Source organism: Heteronotia binoei, chromosome 6, assembly GCF_032191835.1.
Source record: "Heteronotia binoei isolate CCM8104 ecotype False Entrance Well chromosome 6, APGP_CSIRO_Hbin_v1, whole genome shotgun sequence".
In the NCBI taxonomy this organism is placed as follows: Eukaryota; Metazoa; Chordata; class Lepidosauria; order Squamata; family Gekkonidae; genus Heteronotia; species Heteronotia binoei.
The window spans coordinates 144,359,388-144,375,364 of NC_083228.1; positions in this window are offsets into that span (position 1 = coordinate 144,359,388).

A 15,977-nucleotide genomic window follows, 5' to 3' on the forward strand; every position below is an offset into this window, starting at 1 on the left:
ATCCTGTGAATTTAGAGGGAGGCATTTGCGAGTTCCCTGCATTGTGCAGGAGGTTGGACTCAATGATCCTGGAGGTCCCTTCCAACTCTATGATTCTTTAGGAGGTCGGGGGCTCTCCTTCCTTGGAGGTTTTGAAACAGACGATAGATGGCCCTCTGACAGCAATGAAGATCCTGTGAATTTAGGGGGGGGGGGGGGAGGGGAGTTTCCTGCATTGCGCAGGGGGTTGAACTCAGTGACCCTGGAGGTCCCTTCCAACTCTATAATTTTATGATAATCTGCTGAGATGCCGGGGATTGAACCTGGGACCTTCTGCACGCCAAACAGAAGCTTAACCAAAGAGCAACTGCCCCTCCCACTGAAGCTGCCATCTACTGACCTGGACCCTTGGTCCATCAAAGTTAATATTGCCAACTCAGACTTTCAGCAGCTCTTCGGTGTTTTAGGTGAAGGTCTTTCACATCACCTGCAGCCAGATCTTTTCAACGGGAGATGCTCTGGATTGAACCTGGGACCTTCTGCATGCCCTGAATATAGAAGACGAGAGTGCCAGAGGGCAGAGAAGGCTGCAGTTTCCCCCTCCCTAATGTCTAGGTCACTTGACCTGATTGGCTAGCCCGATCTCATCTGATCTCAGAAGTCCAGCTAGGTCAGCCCTTGTTAGTACTCGGGTGGGAGACCACCAAGGAGCCAATTTGGTGTAGTGGTTAAGTCCACAGACTTCTATCTGGGAGAACTGGGTTTGATTCCCCACTCCTCCACCTGCAGCTGCTGGAATGGCCTGGGGTCAGCCATTGCTCTGGCAGAGCTGTCCTTGAAAGGGCAGCTTCTGGGAGAGCTCTCTCAGCCCCACCGACCTCACAGGGTGTCTGTTGTGGGGGAGGAAGGGAAAGGAGATTGTGAGCCGCTCTGAACCTCTGTCCTTGAAAGGGCAGCTTCTGGGAGAGCCCTCTCCTGCCCCACCCACCTCACAGGGTTTCTGTTGTGAGGGAGGAAAGGAAAGGAGATTGTAGGCCACTCTGTCCTTGAAAGGGCAGCTTCTGGGAGAGCCCTCTCAGCCCCACCCACTTCACAGGATGTCTGTTGTGGGGGAGGAAAGGAAAGGAGATTGTAGGCCACTCTGTCCTTGAAAGGGCAGCTTCTGGGAGAGCCCTCTCGGCCCCACCCACCTCACAGGATGTCTGTTGTGGGGGAGGAAAGGAAAGGAGATTGTGAGCCGCTCTGAACCTCTGTCCTTGAAAGGGCAGCTTCTGGGAGAGCCCTCTCCAGCCCCACCCACCTCACAGGGTGTCTGTTGTGGGGGAGGAAAGGACAGGAGATTGTAGGCCACTCTGTCCTTGAAAGGGCAGCTTCTGGGAGAGCCCTCTCAGCCCCACCCACCTCACAGGATGTCCGTTGTGGGGGAGGAAGGGAAAGGAGATTGTAGGCCGCTCTGAGACTCTGTCCTTGAAAGGGCATCTGCTGAGAGCTCTCTCCAGCCCCACCCACCTCACAGGTAGGCTTCCCAACCCTCCCGCCCTGGTGGGGGACCCCAGGATTTCCAGCCTCTTCCCCTGCTCCCCAAAAAAGCGGAAGCGGGGGGAGGGGGGAAACGGCGCCAAGGAGCATGGCGAGCCGCCCCATCCCAGAGCGGGTGACGCCGCCGCGCCGCTGCTTCCCCCTCCCCGCCCACCGCAGCTGCTCCTCCGAGATGGGCCCAGGCTGAGCTTCAGGGTTGTCAGAAAGCGGGGGGAGGGGAGGGAAATGTCTTCTGGGAACTCTATTATTCCCTATGGAGATTTATTCCCATAGAAAATCATGGAGAATTGATCCGCGGGTATCTGGGGCTCTGGGTGGGCTGTTTTTTGGGGTAGAGGCATCAAAATTTCAGTATAGCATCTAGTGCCTCTCCCCAAAATACCCCTGAGTTTCAAAAAGATTGGACCAGGGGGTCCAATTCTATGAGCCCCCAAAGAAGGTGCCCCTATCCTTCCTTATTTCCTATGGAAGGAAGGCATTGAAAAGGTGTGCCGTCCCTTGAAATGGGATGGCCAGAACTCCCTTTGGAGTTCAATTATGCTTGTCACAGACTTGATCTTGGCTCCACCCCCAAAGTCTCCTGGCTCCACTCCCAAAGTCCTCAGATATTTCTTGTATTGGACTTGGCAACTCTAATCAGGCCTGGTTAGAACAAGGAAGTCCAGGGTTGCTATGCAAAGGCAGGTAGCATCAACCTATGAATCGATCTTGCCTTGAAAAGCCTAGGCAGGGGGGCCAAATCTGCTTAAGGTAAGAGCCACACAGAATAAACGTCAGATGTTTGAGAACCACAACACATGAATGTCAGATGTAGGAAGGAAGGAAGGAAGGAAGGAAGGAAGGAAGGAAGGAAGGAAGGAAGGAAGGAAGGAAGGAAGGAAGGAAGGAAGGAAGGAAGGAAGGAAGGAAGGAAGGAAAATGGATGGGGAGGGGGAGGGAAACAGATGTGGCAAGAAAGCAACTTTAAATGTCTTTTTCAAGCTGCTGGCTGGCTTGGAGAAGTTCTTTAAGGAGAGAGATGCCTTCTCCAAGCTGGCCAACGGGACAATGGGGGGGGGGGCTTCACAATATGTGTGAAAGAGTTACATGTGGCTCCCGAGGCACAGTTTGGCCACCCCTGGGCTATGGGATCTCTGTAGGTTGGCTGTGAGTTTACAACACTTTCCCCAACCACCAAAGTCTAGTTTCCTTTGCAGAGGGAATTTGTCACAGCCGGCTTCCTCGCCTGCCTGGTCGCCAGATGTTACGCAAGCCGAACCACCGCGACACTTGCGAAAAGCTCTGTGCTATTTACTATTTCCCTCCCGTGCTCACACACCCACAAAGTGTTGATTAGAACGGTCCAGAGTCAACTCCGTTGCTGATGAAAGCATCTGCCAGCAGCCACATCTGGTTAGACGGAATGAATCGAGCCCAGCCTCTCTCCAGAACAATTAAGCTACTGGTGTTATGCACAGTTTCCTAAGAGCAGCCGGTATCGATTGCTTATCTCCTCGCGGGGTGGCAAGCATAACAACAGCATTAGGAAAAGTTACATCAGGGAACACTCTTCCGAAAGCTCGCTCTCTTTTCTTGCAACATTTCTGGCTTCCTTCAAAATTCCTCCGGCATCTCGCCTCCGGGAAAACCCCGAGACATGCTTAGGCCCTGTTCAAGGAAAATGGGACTCGCATCTTCCAATACGTGGACACACCCCTTTGGAGTATCCTGTCCTCTGTAATTAAGAACACATCATGTCACTGGAATATCCCCGGCTGACAGCATCAGGAATGAATCACGAAATCATCGGGCATCTCTTTGCAAGCTCTGTGACTACCCGCCTGACTAAAAGCGGCTCGCCTGATAGGACCGTTGTCAAGAATGTACGAAATAAGAGACAGGAATTGCTTTGAGTGCTTTCGATGCAACCTTGTTAATCAGCCTCTTTACCTAGCTAATTCGCGGCCTATTTGAATGATGTTAACCAAAACAAATGAAGCAATGCGAGATTAAAACCAACAGAGGTCGATCGAATGTCATTGACAGATCAAGGCCCTAACTAAAGCATTAATAGCAACACGTTATCATTGGTTATAACGCTACACGATAATCAAGCTGAATTTCTTTTTTCAAATTTCCTCGTATGTAATTTGGTGTTCGATGCTCTGAAATCTGCGCAAATCCCAGAAAATTTCTGGTGGGTCCAAGTGACATCCTGACATCGCTTCTGGTGGCAAAGGGAGTGACGTCAGTGTCTCAGGGTCGTTTTGTAGAAAAAGAGGGGCTGGAGCTCATTAGCACAACTCATTGGCATTTATAAGATTATGTATGGGATGGAGAAGGTAAAGAAAGAAGTCCTTTTCTCCCTTTCTCACAATACAAGAACTAGTGGGCATTCAATGAAATTGCTGAGGAGTTGGGTTAGAACGGATAAAGGAAGTCCTTCTTCACCCAAAGGGTGATTAACATGTGGAATTCACTGCCACAGGAGGTGGCGGCGGCTACAAGCATAGCCAGCTTCAAGAGAGGATTGGATAAAAATATGGAGCAGAGGTCCATCAGTGGCTATTAGCTACCAGTGGCGTAGGAGGGGGGGCGGATCGCCCCAGGTCTGGGGGATCTGGGGGCCCCCCGCATTGCCAAGGGGGGGTCCCTCCCCTCCCTGGCAGGGCTCCTGAGTGTCGCGCAAACCCACAGTCCCAGCTCGGGGCGGGGGAAGCGGCGTCCGACCCTCGCCTGCTCGAGGCTTCTCCTGCTGCTCCACGTGCCGCGGGCAGCAGCAGGAAGCAGAAGACGGCGGCGGGCAGCAGGAGGAGGAGGAGGCGGTGGCGGCGGCGTTGCGCGCCCAGTGGCCGCATCCCCACGCTCGGCAGCAGCGCCCCGGAGCTCTCCGGCCCCCTCAACTCCCAGGCGCCGACGACTCAGCCGCTCCTGGCCCCGGCCGCGGCGGTGCGCCAGAAAGAGGAACTTCGGGCGTGCGTGAGGCAGGCTGCGGGGGCGGAGGGATGTGGGGAGGGCCGCGCGCCGCTCGGCGTCTTAAGGCAGGGAAGCCCCTCCCCTCCCCCTCCCCTCCGCCACACACATAGGGGGGCCCACATAAATCTTGTGCCCCAGGCCCCCGAAGCCCTAGCTACGCCCCTGTTAGCTACAGCATATTATTGGAACTGTCTGGGGCAGTGATGCTCTGTATTCTTGGTGCTGGGGAGGGGGCAAAGTGGAAGGACTTCTAGCCCCACTTGTGAAACTTTTTTTTGGCCACTGTGTGACACAGTGTTGGAATAGATGAGCCATTGGTCTGATCCAAAACGGCTTCTCTTATGTTCTTAAGAACTCGTGGGCATTCGATGTAATTGCTGAGCAATCAGGTTAAAACGGATAAAAGGAAGTCCTTCTTCACCCAAAGGGTGATTAACATGTGGAATTTACTACCGCAGGAGGTGGTGGCGGCTACAAGCATATTCAGCTTCAAGAGGGGATTGGATAAAAATATGGAGGGGATTGGGGATTGGATAAAAATGTGTGTGTGTGTGCATATAAATATATATATATATTGGCCACTGTGTGACACAGAGAGTTGGACTGGATGGGCCATTGGCATCCAACATGGCTTGTCTTATGTTCCTATGTGACACAGAGTGTTGGACTGGATGGGCCACTAGCCTGATCCAACATGGCTTCTCTTATGTTCTTATGTGACACAGAGTGTTAGACTGGATGGGCCACTGGCCTGATCCAATATGGCTTCTCTTCTGTTCATATGTGACTCAGAGTGTTGGACTGGATGGGCCATGTTCTTATGTGACACAGAGTGTTGGACTGGATGGGCCACTGGCCTGATCCAACATGGCTTCTCTTATGTGACTCAGACTGTTGGACTGGATGGGCCACTGGCCTGATCCAACATGGCTTGTCTTATGTTCCTATGTGACACAGAGTGTTGGACTGGATGGGCCATTGGCCTGATCCAACATGGCTTGTCTTATGTTCTTATGTGACACAGAGTGTTGGACTGGATGGGCCACTGGCCTGATCCAACATGGCTTCTCTTATGTTCTTATGTGACACAGAGTGTTAGACTGGATGGGCCACTGGCCTGATCCAATATGGCTTCTCTTCTGTTCTTATGTGACTCAGAGTGTTGGACTGGATGGGCCATTGGCCTGATCCAACATGGCTTCTCTTATGTTCTTATGTGATACAGAGTGTTGGGCTGGAGGGGCCATTGGCCTGATCCAACATGGCTTCTCTTATGTTCTTATGTGACACAGAGTGTTGGACTGGAGGGGCCACTGGCCTGATCCAACATGGCTTCTCTTATGTTCTTATGTGACTCAGACTGTTGGACTGGATGGGCCACTGGCCTGATCCAATATGGCTTCTCTTATGTTCTTATGTGACACAGAGTGTTGGACTGGATGGGCCATTGGCCTGATCCAACATGGCTTCTCTTATGTTCTTATGTGACTCAGAGTGTTGGACTGGAGGGGCCACTGGCCTGATCCAGCATGGCTTCTCTTATGTTCTTATGTGACACAGAGTGTTGGACTGGATGGGCCATTGGCCTGATCCAATGTGGCCTCTCTTCTGTTCTTATGTGACACAGAGTGTTGGACTGGAGGGGCCATTGGCCTGATCCAACAGGGCTTCTCTTCTGTTCTTATGTGACACAGAGTGTTGGACTAGATGGGCCATTGGCCTGATCCAATATGGCTTCTCTTCTGTTCTTATGTGACACAGTGTGTTGGACTGGAGGGGCCACTGGCCTGATCCAACATGGCTTCTCTTCTGTTCTTAACACATTTGCATATGCCACAACCCCCTGTCATCACCGGAAGGTGGACTAAATTATATCCACTCAGCATCTACCTTCAAACACTTCTTGAATTATAATTGTCATAATCAAACCTTACTCCCATCTTGCGTTTTAAATTACTTTCTCCTATGTGGCCACAGGGGCACAATGAAGATTTCCATCGAACTGTTTTATATCTTTCGGTTACTTTCCCTTTTTTTTTTTTTTGGTGGGGGAAAATATCAGAAAGTTTGTCAAATCTTTTTTGTTCAGCAAAATTCACACAGGGGGTTTGAACAATGGAGCACAGAAACAAGTCTTTTGGGGTGGGGTGGGGGGGGTTAAGAAGAAAGAGCACAATGAAATTTAGAGGTTCCAGAGCTCCGCTTCTGTGAGCTCCTGGCCAAAATGAGGCCTGAGGATGCTCTGTTGTTGTTGTTGTTCAGTCACATAGTCGAGTCCGACTCTTTGCGCCCCCTGGACCAAGTCACACCAGGCCCTCCTGTCTTCCACCATCCTCCGAAGTCTGCTCATATTCGTGTTTGTTACATCAGTAACGCTGTCCAGCCATCTCCTCTTTTGCCGTCCCCTTCTTCTTTTGCCTTCTGCCTTTCCCAGCATCAGGTTCTTCTCCAGGGAGTGCTCCCTTCTCATTTTGGTGGCCAAAGTATTTGAGCTTCAGCATCTGACCTTCCAGAGAACAGGAGGAGGAGGAGGAGGAGGAAGAAGAATTGAAGATTTATACCCCGCCCTTCCCTCTGAATCAAAGACTCAGAGTGGCTTTCAATCTCCTTTATCTTCTCCCCCCACAGCAGACACTCTGTGAGGTGGGTGGGGCTGAGAGGGCTCTCCCAGCAGCTGCCCCTTCAAGGACAACCTCTGCAGAGCTATGGCTGACCCAAGGCCATTCCAGCAGCTGCAAGTGGAGGAATGGGGAATCAAACCTCCCAGATAACAGAACACTTAACCACTACACCAAACTGGCTCTCTGGTAAAACAATTTTTATTAGTAACATATGGTAATAAATCTATATCTATATCTTACATCTTTAAAAATTTCTTTTATCTACCCTATATATTACCGGTACTTTCCATCCATCCCTCCCCCCATTACTTGACCCCCGCCAGTGTTATTTACTTAAAAATATATATATATTAAATGTACCCTTAACTATTAAAACAAAAAATTATATTCTTTTTAAAACTTTATTATTATCAAAAATTTTCCAAAGGCCATTCCAGCAACTGCAAGTGGAGGAGTGGGGAATCCAACCCGGTTCTCCCAGATAAGAGAGCTCTGGCTGACCCAAGGCCATTCCAGCAGGTGCAAGTGGAGGAGTGGGGAATCCAACCCGGTTCTCCCAGATAAGAGAGCTATGGCTGACCCAAGGCCACTCCAGCAGGTGCAAGTGGAGGAGTGGGGAATCAAACCCGGTTCTCCCAGATAAGAGAGCTATGGCTGACCCAAGGCCACTCCAGCAGGTGCAAGTGGAGGAGTGGGGAATCAAACCCGGTTCTCCCAGATAAGAGAGCTATGGCTGACCCAAGGCCACTCCAGCAGGTGCAAGTGGAGGAGTGGGGAATCAAACCCGGTTCTCCCAGATAAGAGAGCTATGGCTGACCCAAGGCCACTCCAGCAGCTGCAAGTGGAGGAGGGGGGAATCAAATCCAGTTCTCCCAGATAAGAGAACACTTAACCACTACACCGAACTGCCTCTCAATGGGTTGATTTCCCTTAGGACTGACTGACTGGATCTTCTTGCGGACCAAGGGACCGATAGCTACTGATTGCCATTTTGATGCCATGCTCCCTGAACCATAGTGGGGAGTGCCACACGGGGGTGGAAGACCCTCACCCCAACCAGGGGGGCTGGGAATTCGAATCCACCAGTCTCTGAGGGCACACCATCCTAACTAATATGGCCACTGATCTTACAGGGAGAAGGCAACAAACATCTGCCATAAAACTATAGTGTGTTGGGGGGGGGGGGCGGGGAACAGGGGAACTCCCTGAGTTAAAGCGAAACTCCGAAGAAGAAAACATTGGGAAATACCGGCTTCCTACTTTGCCTAAAGATTTATCACAAAAGGCTACAGAGGTGTCTAATAAATCGGAGAATCAACAGTTAGTTCGCAAACATCCACAGCGAGGACTCATAAATTAGAATGTGCTTGAGGCATGATAAACCTACAAAACTTGTTCACGCTGGGGTTTCTTAAAGGCTCCACAGGGAATTTTTTTTTCTACGATCCTGACACGGAACCAGTATTTCAAAAGCCAGTCCACTAATATAGCCTTGATGTGTAAGGAGAAAAGTCTATTCAGTAGGGTTGCCAATCCCCAGGTGGGGACAGGGGTTACCCTGGTTTGAAGGCCCTCCCCCCGCTTCAGGGTCAACAGAAAAGAGGCGGGGAGGGAAATGTCTACAGGGCACTCCATTATATCTTAGGGAGGCCAATTTCCATAGGACATAATGGAAAATTGATGAATGCGAATCTAGGGCTCTCAGGGAGGGCTATTGTTTTAGGTAGAGGCACCAAATTTTCCGCATAGTATCCAGTGCCTCTCCTGAAAACATCCTCCAAGTTTCAAAAAGATTGGCTCAGGGGGACCAATTCTGTGAGCCCCAAAATAAGGTATCCCTATCTTTCATAATTCCCAAATGGAGGGAAGGCATTTAAAAGATGTGCGGTCTCTTTAAATGTTATGGTCAGAACTCCCATCGGAGTTCAGTTGTGCTTGTCACACCCTAGCTCCTGGCTCCACCCCCAAAGTCTCCTGACTCCACCCACAAAGTCCCCAGGTATTTCTTGAGTCAGACCTGGCAACGCTAGTATTCATACAAAACCAGTCCACGTGAAACCAGTATAATACATTTCGTTGCCTTTCTCAAGACAATCAGCCAGTATCATAATGCCCCTGTATAAATCGATGGTGCGGTCTCATTTGGAATACTGTGTACAATTCTGGTCACCGCACCTCAAAAAGGATATAGCATTGGGAAAAGTGCAGAAAGGGGCAACTAGAATGATTAAAGGTTGGAACACTTTCCCTATGAAGAAAAGTTAAAAGGCTTGGGGCTCTTTAGCTTGGAGAAACGTCAACTGAGGGGGTGACATGATAGAGGTTTGCAAGATTATGTATGGGATAGAGAAGGTAGAGAAAGAAGTCCTTTTCTCCCTTTCTCACAATATGAAAACTTATAGGCACGTGTAATTGCTGAGCAATTGGGTGAGAACTGATAGAAGGAAGTACTATTTCACCCAAAGAGTGATTAACACGTGGAACTCACTGCCACAGGAGGTGGCGGCGGCTGCAAGCATAGCCAGCTTCAAGAGGGAAATGGATAAGCACATGGAGCAGAGCTCCATCAGTGGCTATTAGCCACAGCGTATTGTTGGAACTCCCTGTTTGGGGCAGTATCTTTTAAATGCCTTCCCTCCATTTGGGAATTATGAAAGATAGGGATACCTTATTTTGGGGCTCACAGAATTGGTCCCCCTGAGCCAATCTTTTTGAAACTTGGAGGATGTTTTCAGGAGAGGCACTGGATACTATGCGGAAAATGCTCTGTATTCTTGGTGCTTGGGGAGGGGCACAGTGGGAGGGCTTCTAGCCCCACTGGTAGACCTCCTGATAGCACCCGGGGGGTTTTGGCCACCGTGTGACAGTGTGTTGAACTGGATGGGCCATTGGCCTGATCCAACATGGCTTCTCTTATGTTCTTATGTAAGACTTGTGGCTAAAAATGGAACTGTGAATAAAAAATTATACAACATTCATTGATATTAACAAAAAAACCAAGTGAATGGAAATTACATAATGTTCAGCACACATTGCATATTTTAAAAAAACCCAGTTCCTCCTGTCAATTCCGTGCAAGGAACAAGCTCATTCTTTGTATAGATGGGAGAGGTTCTCAAGGGACCATTACATCTTCCCTTCTGTAAGGGGTCTGACCCCAACAGGGGCCAGACCTCCAGCCTAGGGTGTCCAGATCCTCCCTGGTGGAGGTGAGGTTCTCCCTCCGCCAAGATGTACCTCCCCAAGACCCAGTTTGGGGTAGTGATTGACTAGTGTAGTGAGAGCCAGTTTGGGGTAGTGAGAGCCAGTTTGGGGTAGTGATTGACTCTTATCTGGGAGAGAACTGGGTTGGTTTCCCCACTCCTCCACTTGCAGCTGCAGGAATGGCCTTGGGTCAGCCATTGCTCTCGCAGAGTTGTCCTTGAAAGGGCAGCTTGTGGGAGAGCTCTCTCAGCCCCACCCACCTCACAGGGTTTCTGTTGTGGAGGAGGAAGGTAAAGAAGGCTGTAAGCCACTCTGAAATTCAGAGTGAAGGGTGGGATATAAATTCTTCATCTTCTGCTCTTTCTCCTCCTTTGAAAGGGCTGATCCAAACGGTGGATCAGATTGGAGCCAGTTTGGTGTAGTGGTTAAGTGTGCAGACTCTTATCTGGGAGAACCAGGTTTGATTCCCCATTCCTCCACTTGCAGCTGCTGGAATGACCTTGGGTCAGCCATAGCTCTTGTTGCAGTTGTTCTTGAAAGGGCAGCTTCTGGGAGAGCCCTCTCAGCCCCACCCGCCTCACAGGGTGTCTCTTGCGGGGGAAGAAGATAAAGGAGACTATAGGCCGCTCCAAGACTCTGTCCTTGAAAGGGCAGCTGCAAGGGTGGCATCAGGGGGTGTGGCCTAATGTGCAAATGAGTTCCTGCTATGCTTTTTCTAGCCCCCCCCAAAGCCCTGGTAGAAGGTATTAATGCTACATGTCTAGTGACCGCATCACAACCATCAAGTTGCAAAAATATTAAAACCGGTTGCAATTACAAAATTCTGAATACATCAACAACTGCAATAACAAGGTTATTGGGGAGGGACGGTGGCTCAGTGGTAGAGCATCTGCTTGGTAAGCAGGAGGTCCCAGGTTCAATCCCCGGCATCTTCGACTAAAAAGCATCCAGGCAAATAGGTGTGAAAAACCTCAGCATGAAACCCTGGAGAGCCGCTGCCAGTCTGAGTAGGCAAGACTGACTTTGATGGACCCAGGAGGGTCTGATTCAGTAGAAGGCAGCTTCATATGTTCCTATGGTGCCAAAATCCTGGCAACTGAAAAAAAAAATTGCTATGAAGTCGTGTTGTAAGAAACAGACAGGACACCGACTGCTCTCTTGTTTCAGTATGAATCTTCCTCATTTGCAGGAAACCTTTTGCAATCAATCTGGAAGACGAGGTGTCAAAAAATAAACAGTGGTCTACGGCAGAACAAAGCAGGAGACAAGTGCGCCTTTAAGCCCGACTCAGTTTGATTCCGAACGTACGCTTTCGTATGCTCTACGTGTCTACAGCGCAAACATCAATACTTCCATCTTCATTAGTCACCTGACCTTGTGTTGGTAAGTTTGGGAAGGTTTTTCGTTTTGGGATTCTTACAGATTTAATTTATTTCCATTCCAAAGGTTTGGTAAGTCCGAAGGCCTATTATAAACAGTATTCTTGTTGGTAAGTTTGAAGGCCGTATTCTAAGCAACGCTGCGTAACGAATCACGAATCCTAGCGACATTAAAGCGGAACGTGGCTTTCAAACATACGGAAAGTGAATTAATATGCCAGTGGCTTAAAAGAAACTTTGTAAGATGCGGCACTCTGCAAGTATCAAGGACAAGCTTGCAAAAAAGATTTTATTCATAATACATCTGTTCAATGGATTTGTTATATAACCGAAATGACTGCCGGTTCCTCCTGCAAGAACAGGACAGATATTAGAGAGAGCTTGTTTTCCCCAGATTTGACATCCAAGGCTGAAGAAGAGCCACATAATACAGCCTCGGCAGTCATGTTCCCAAAGACGGAGCAAAGGGCAAAGAATCATGGCCAGTGCACGGAAGTCGGCACCTGCCTAGGCTGCCACCTGGCCTAGGGGCACCGCCGGGCACCCCTTCTCCCCACGTGCAGTGTGTGTGCTCCTTGGAGTCTGCCTTCCCCAATGGAAAGCAGGTTCGATGGAGTGCAAATGCTGCCCAGCCGGTTTCGCTTTCCCCGGGTCAGACAGCGCCTGCACAGTGCGTTCCTCAGAGCCTGGCAGGGATAAATTAACCAATTGTAAAAGCTGAAGAAGAGCCAATTACAGTTTCTAAGAATTGGCTCCTGTTGAAGTTGTCTGCTGCCACTCCTCTTTCCTACTCTACTTGAACAGAGCCATGGGGTGGCCAACGGTAGCTCTCCAGATGTTTTTTGCCTACAACTCCCATCAGCCCCAGCCAGCATTGTATACACCGCATACTGGGGAGGGACGGTGGCTCAGTAGTAGAGCATCTGCTTGGGAAGCAGAAGGTCCCAGGTTCAGTCCCTGGCATCTCCAAAAAAAGGGTCCAGGCGAGTAGGTGTGCAAAACCTCAGCTTGAGACCCTGGAGAGCCGCTGCCAGTCTGAGCAGACAATACTGACTTTGATGGACCAAGGGTCTGATTCAGTATAAGGCAGCTTCATATGTTCATATGCAGAGTGGCTTAAATTATATAAGAATTAAAGCATATGTACTGTTGCTGTTTTTCAGCGGTGCTGTTTGTAGCAGTATTGGTATAGTGGTTAAGTGCACGGACTCTCATCCGGGAGCACTGGGTTTGATTCCCCATTCCTCCACTCGCACCTGCTGGAATGGCCTTGGGTCAGCAACGTGGCAAAAACAGAACATATAAGCAGGGTATGAAGTTCCAACCTAGGATCAGCATAGGGGTAGTACATAGACACCTAGTTTCTTAAAATGAAACGAAGTCCTCAGGGCCAAATGAATTGCATCCAAGGGTTCTAAAAGAGCTTGCAGATGTAATTTCTCAGCCTCTGGCTATTATTTTTGAGAATTCTTGGAGAACAGGAGAGGTGCCGGAAGATTGGAGGCGGGCGAATGTTGTCCCCATCTTCAAGAAGCGGAAAAAAAGATGATCTGGGTAACTACCAACCCATCAGCCTGACATCTATACCTGGAAAAGTTTTAGAACAAATCATCAAACAGTCGGTCCTGAAACTTTTAGAAAGAATGGATGTGATTACTAAGAGCCAGCATGGTTTTCTCAAGAACAAGTCATATCAGACTAACCTGATCTCTTTTTTTGAGAAAGTTACTACCTTGCTGGATCAGGGAAATGCTGTAGACATTGTTTATCTTGATTTCAGTAAGGCTTTTGATAAAGTTCCACATACTATCCTTGTTGACAAGTTGGTAAAATGTGGTTTGGATCCTGTTACCGTTAGGTGGCTCTGTAACTGGTTGACAGATCGCACCCAAAGAGTACTTGTGAATGGTTCCTCATCCTCTTGGAGAGGAGTGACAAGTGGAGTGCCTCAAGGATCTGTCCTGGGACCTGTTTTGTTCAACATCTTTATCAGTGATTTGGATGAAAGAATAGAGGGAATGCTTATTAAATTTGCAGATGATACTAAATTGGGAGGGGTCGCAAACATAGAAGAAGACAGAAACAGGATACAGGATGACCTTGACAGGCTGGAAAAATGGGCTGAAATCAATAAAATGAATTTTAACAGGGATAAATGTAAAGTTTTGCATTTAGGTAGGAAAAATCCAATGCATGGTTATAGGATGGGGGAGACTTGTCTTAGCAGTACTATGTGCAAAAAGGATCTAAGGGTCTTAGTGGATCATACGCTGAACATGAGTCAACAGTGTGATGCGGTGGCTAAAAAGGCAAATGCAATTTTGGGCTGTATCAACAGAAGTATAGTGTCCAGATCATGTGATGTGATGGTATCACTTTACTCTGCTTTGGTAAGACCTCACCTGGAGTATTGTGTTCAGTTTTGGGCACCACGTTTTAAGAAGGATATAAAGCTGGAACAGGTCCAGAGGAGGGCAACAAAGATGGTGAGGGGTCTGGAGACCAAGTCCTGTGAGGAATGGTTGAAGGAGCTGGGGATGTTTAGCCTGGAGAGGAGGCGGCTGAGAGGTGATAGGATCATCTTCAAGTACTTGAAAGGCTGTCATCTAGAGGATGGTGTGGAATTGTTTCCTGTGGCCCCGGAAGGTAGCACCAGAACCAATGGGTTGAAATTAAATCAGAAGAGTTTCTGGCTCAACATTAGGAAGAACTTCCTGACTGTTAGAGCAATTCCTCAGTGGAACAGGCTTGCTCAGGAGGTGGTGGGCTCTCCTTCCTTGGAGGTTTTGAAACACAGGCTAGATGGCCATCTAACAGTAGTGAAGATCCTGTGAATTTAGGGGAAGGTGTTTGTGAGTTTCCTGCATTGTGCAGGGGGTTGGACTAGATGACCCTAGGGGTCCCTTCCAACTCTAGGATTCTATAGCTATTGCAGGAGTTGTCCTTGAAAGGGCAGCTGCTGTGAGAGCCCTCTCAGCCCCACCCACCTCACAGGGTGTCTGTTGTGGGGGGAGAAGATACAGGAGATTGTAAGCCGCACTAAGACTCTGAGATTCAGAGTGTAGGGCGGGATCTAAATCCAATATCATCATCATTTGTTTGCTTGCCTTCGTGCTGAAACCCCTTCCTCCGTGGTATCCATCTCCGGGTAGCATGCGTCAAGCCGCCAGAAGATCTCCCCATCCAAACGCCGAAAACACACAGCCCTGTTGCTGAACTGTAGCAAGGTGATATGAAATTCCCTGGCTCGTTAAGAATAGATGGGAACCTCTCCGGGGGAATTGCGCAAACTCTTTATAGTTTTTCTCTGGAACTCCTCTGAAGTCTTGCCCAGGCGGGACCACTCTAGGGGAGATTTGACAGCAGACTCAAGCAGCGGGCAGCCCCTGAGGGCCACAATGACACCATTTGTGGGAAAACGCCGACGGAATCTCTGAAAGACTTTTCCCAAGAAGCTGTAAGGGGAGGCGAGTGGGTTGATTTGAACTAGGGTTGCCAAGTCCAATTTAAGAAATACCTGGGGACTTTGGGGGTGGAGCCAGGAGTCCTTGGGGGTGGAGCCAGGAGACATTGGGGGCGGAGCCGAGAGCAAGGGTGTGACAAGCATAATTGAACTTCAAGGGAGTTCTGTCCATCACATTTAAAGGGACTGCACACATTTTTAAATGCCTTCCTTCCAGAGGAAATAATGAAGGATAGGGGCACCATCTTTTGGGGCTCATAGAATTGGACCCCCTGGTCCAATCTTTTTGAAACTTGGCAGGTATTTTGGGGAGAGGCACTAGATGCTATACTGAAAATTTGGTGCCTCTATCTCAAAAAACAGACCCCCCAGAGTCCCCGATACCCGCGGATCAATTCCCCATCATTCTCTATGGGAATCGTTCGTAGAGGTGCATGATGGCTCTGGGGGCGGGGCTTCCCCCGCCGGCCAGCTGGCTGGGGGAGGGGGGAAGCCTGTAAAACCAGGGGATCCCCCGCTGGGACCTGGGGATTGGGAAGCCTAATTTGAACTGGGGCCACAGAACTGGGGCAATGCGGGTGCTGGGGGGCGGGGGAGGAATCTCCAAACTGTTTTCCAGACCAAAATCCAAAAATGAAAACATTCCAATAAGTAAATAAATAAATCCCACCCCCAACCAGGGCTTTTTTTGGAGCAGGAACTCCTTTGCATATTAGACCACACCCTCCTCATGTAGCCAGTCCTTCAAGAGCTTACAGCAGGCCCTGGCATAAGAACTGAAACCTGCTGGAGCTGCCCTGGGGATGGACTCAAAGACCGTGGGAGACCATCACTATC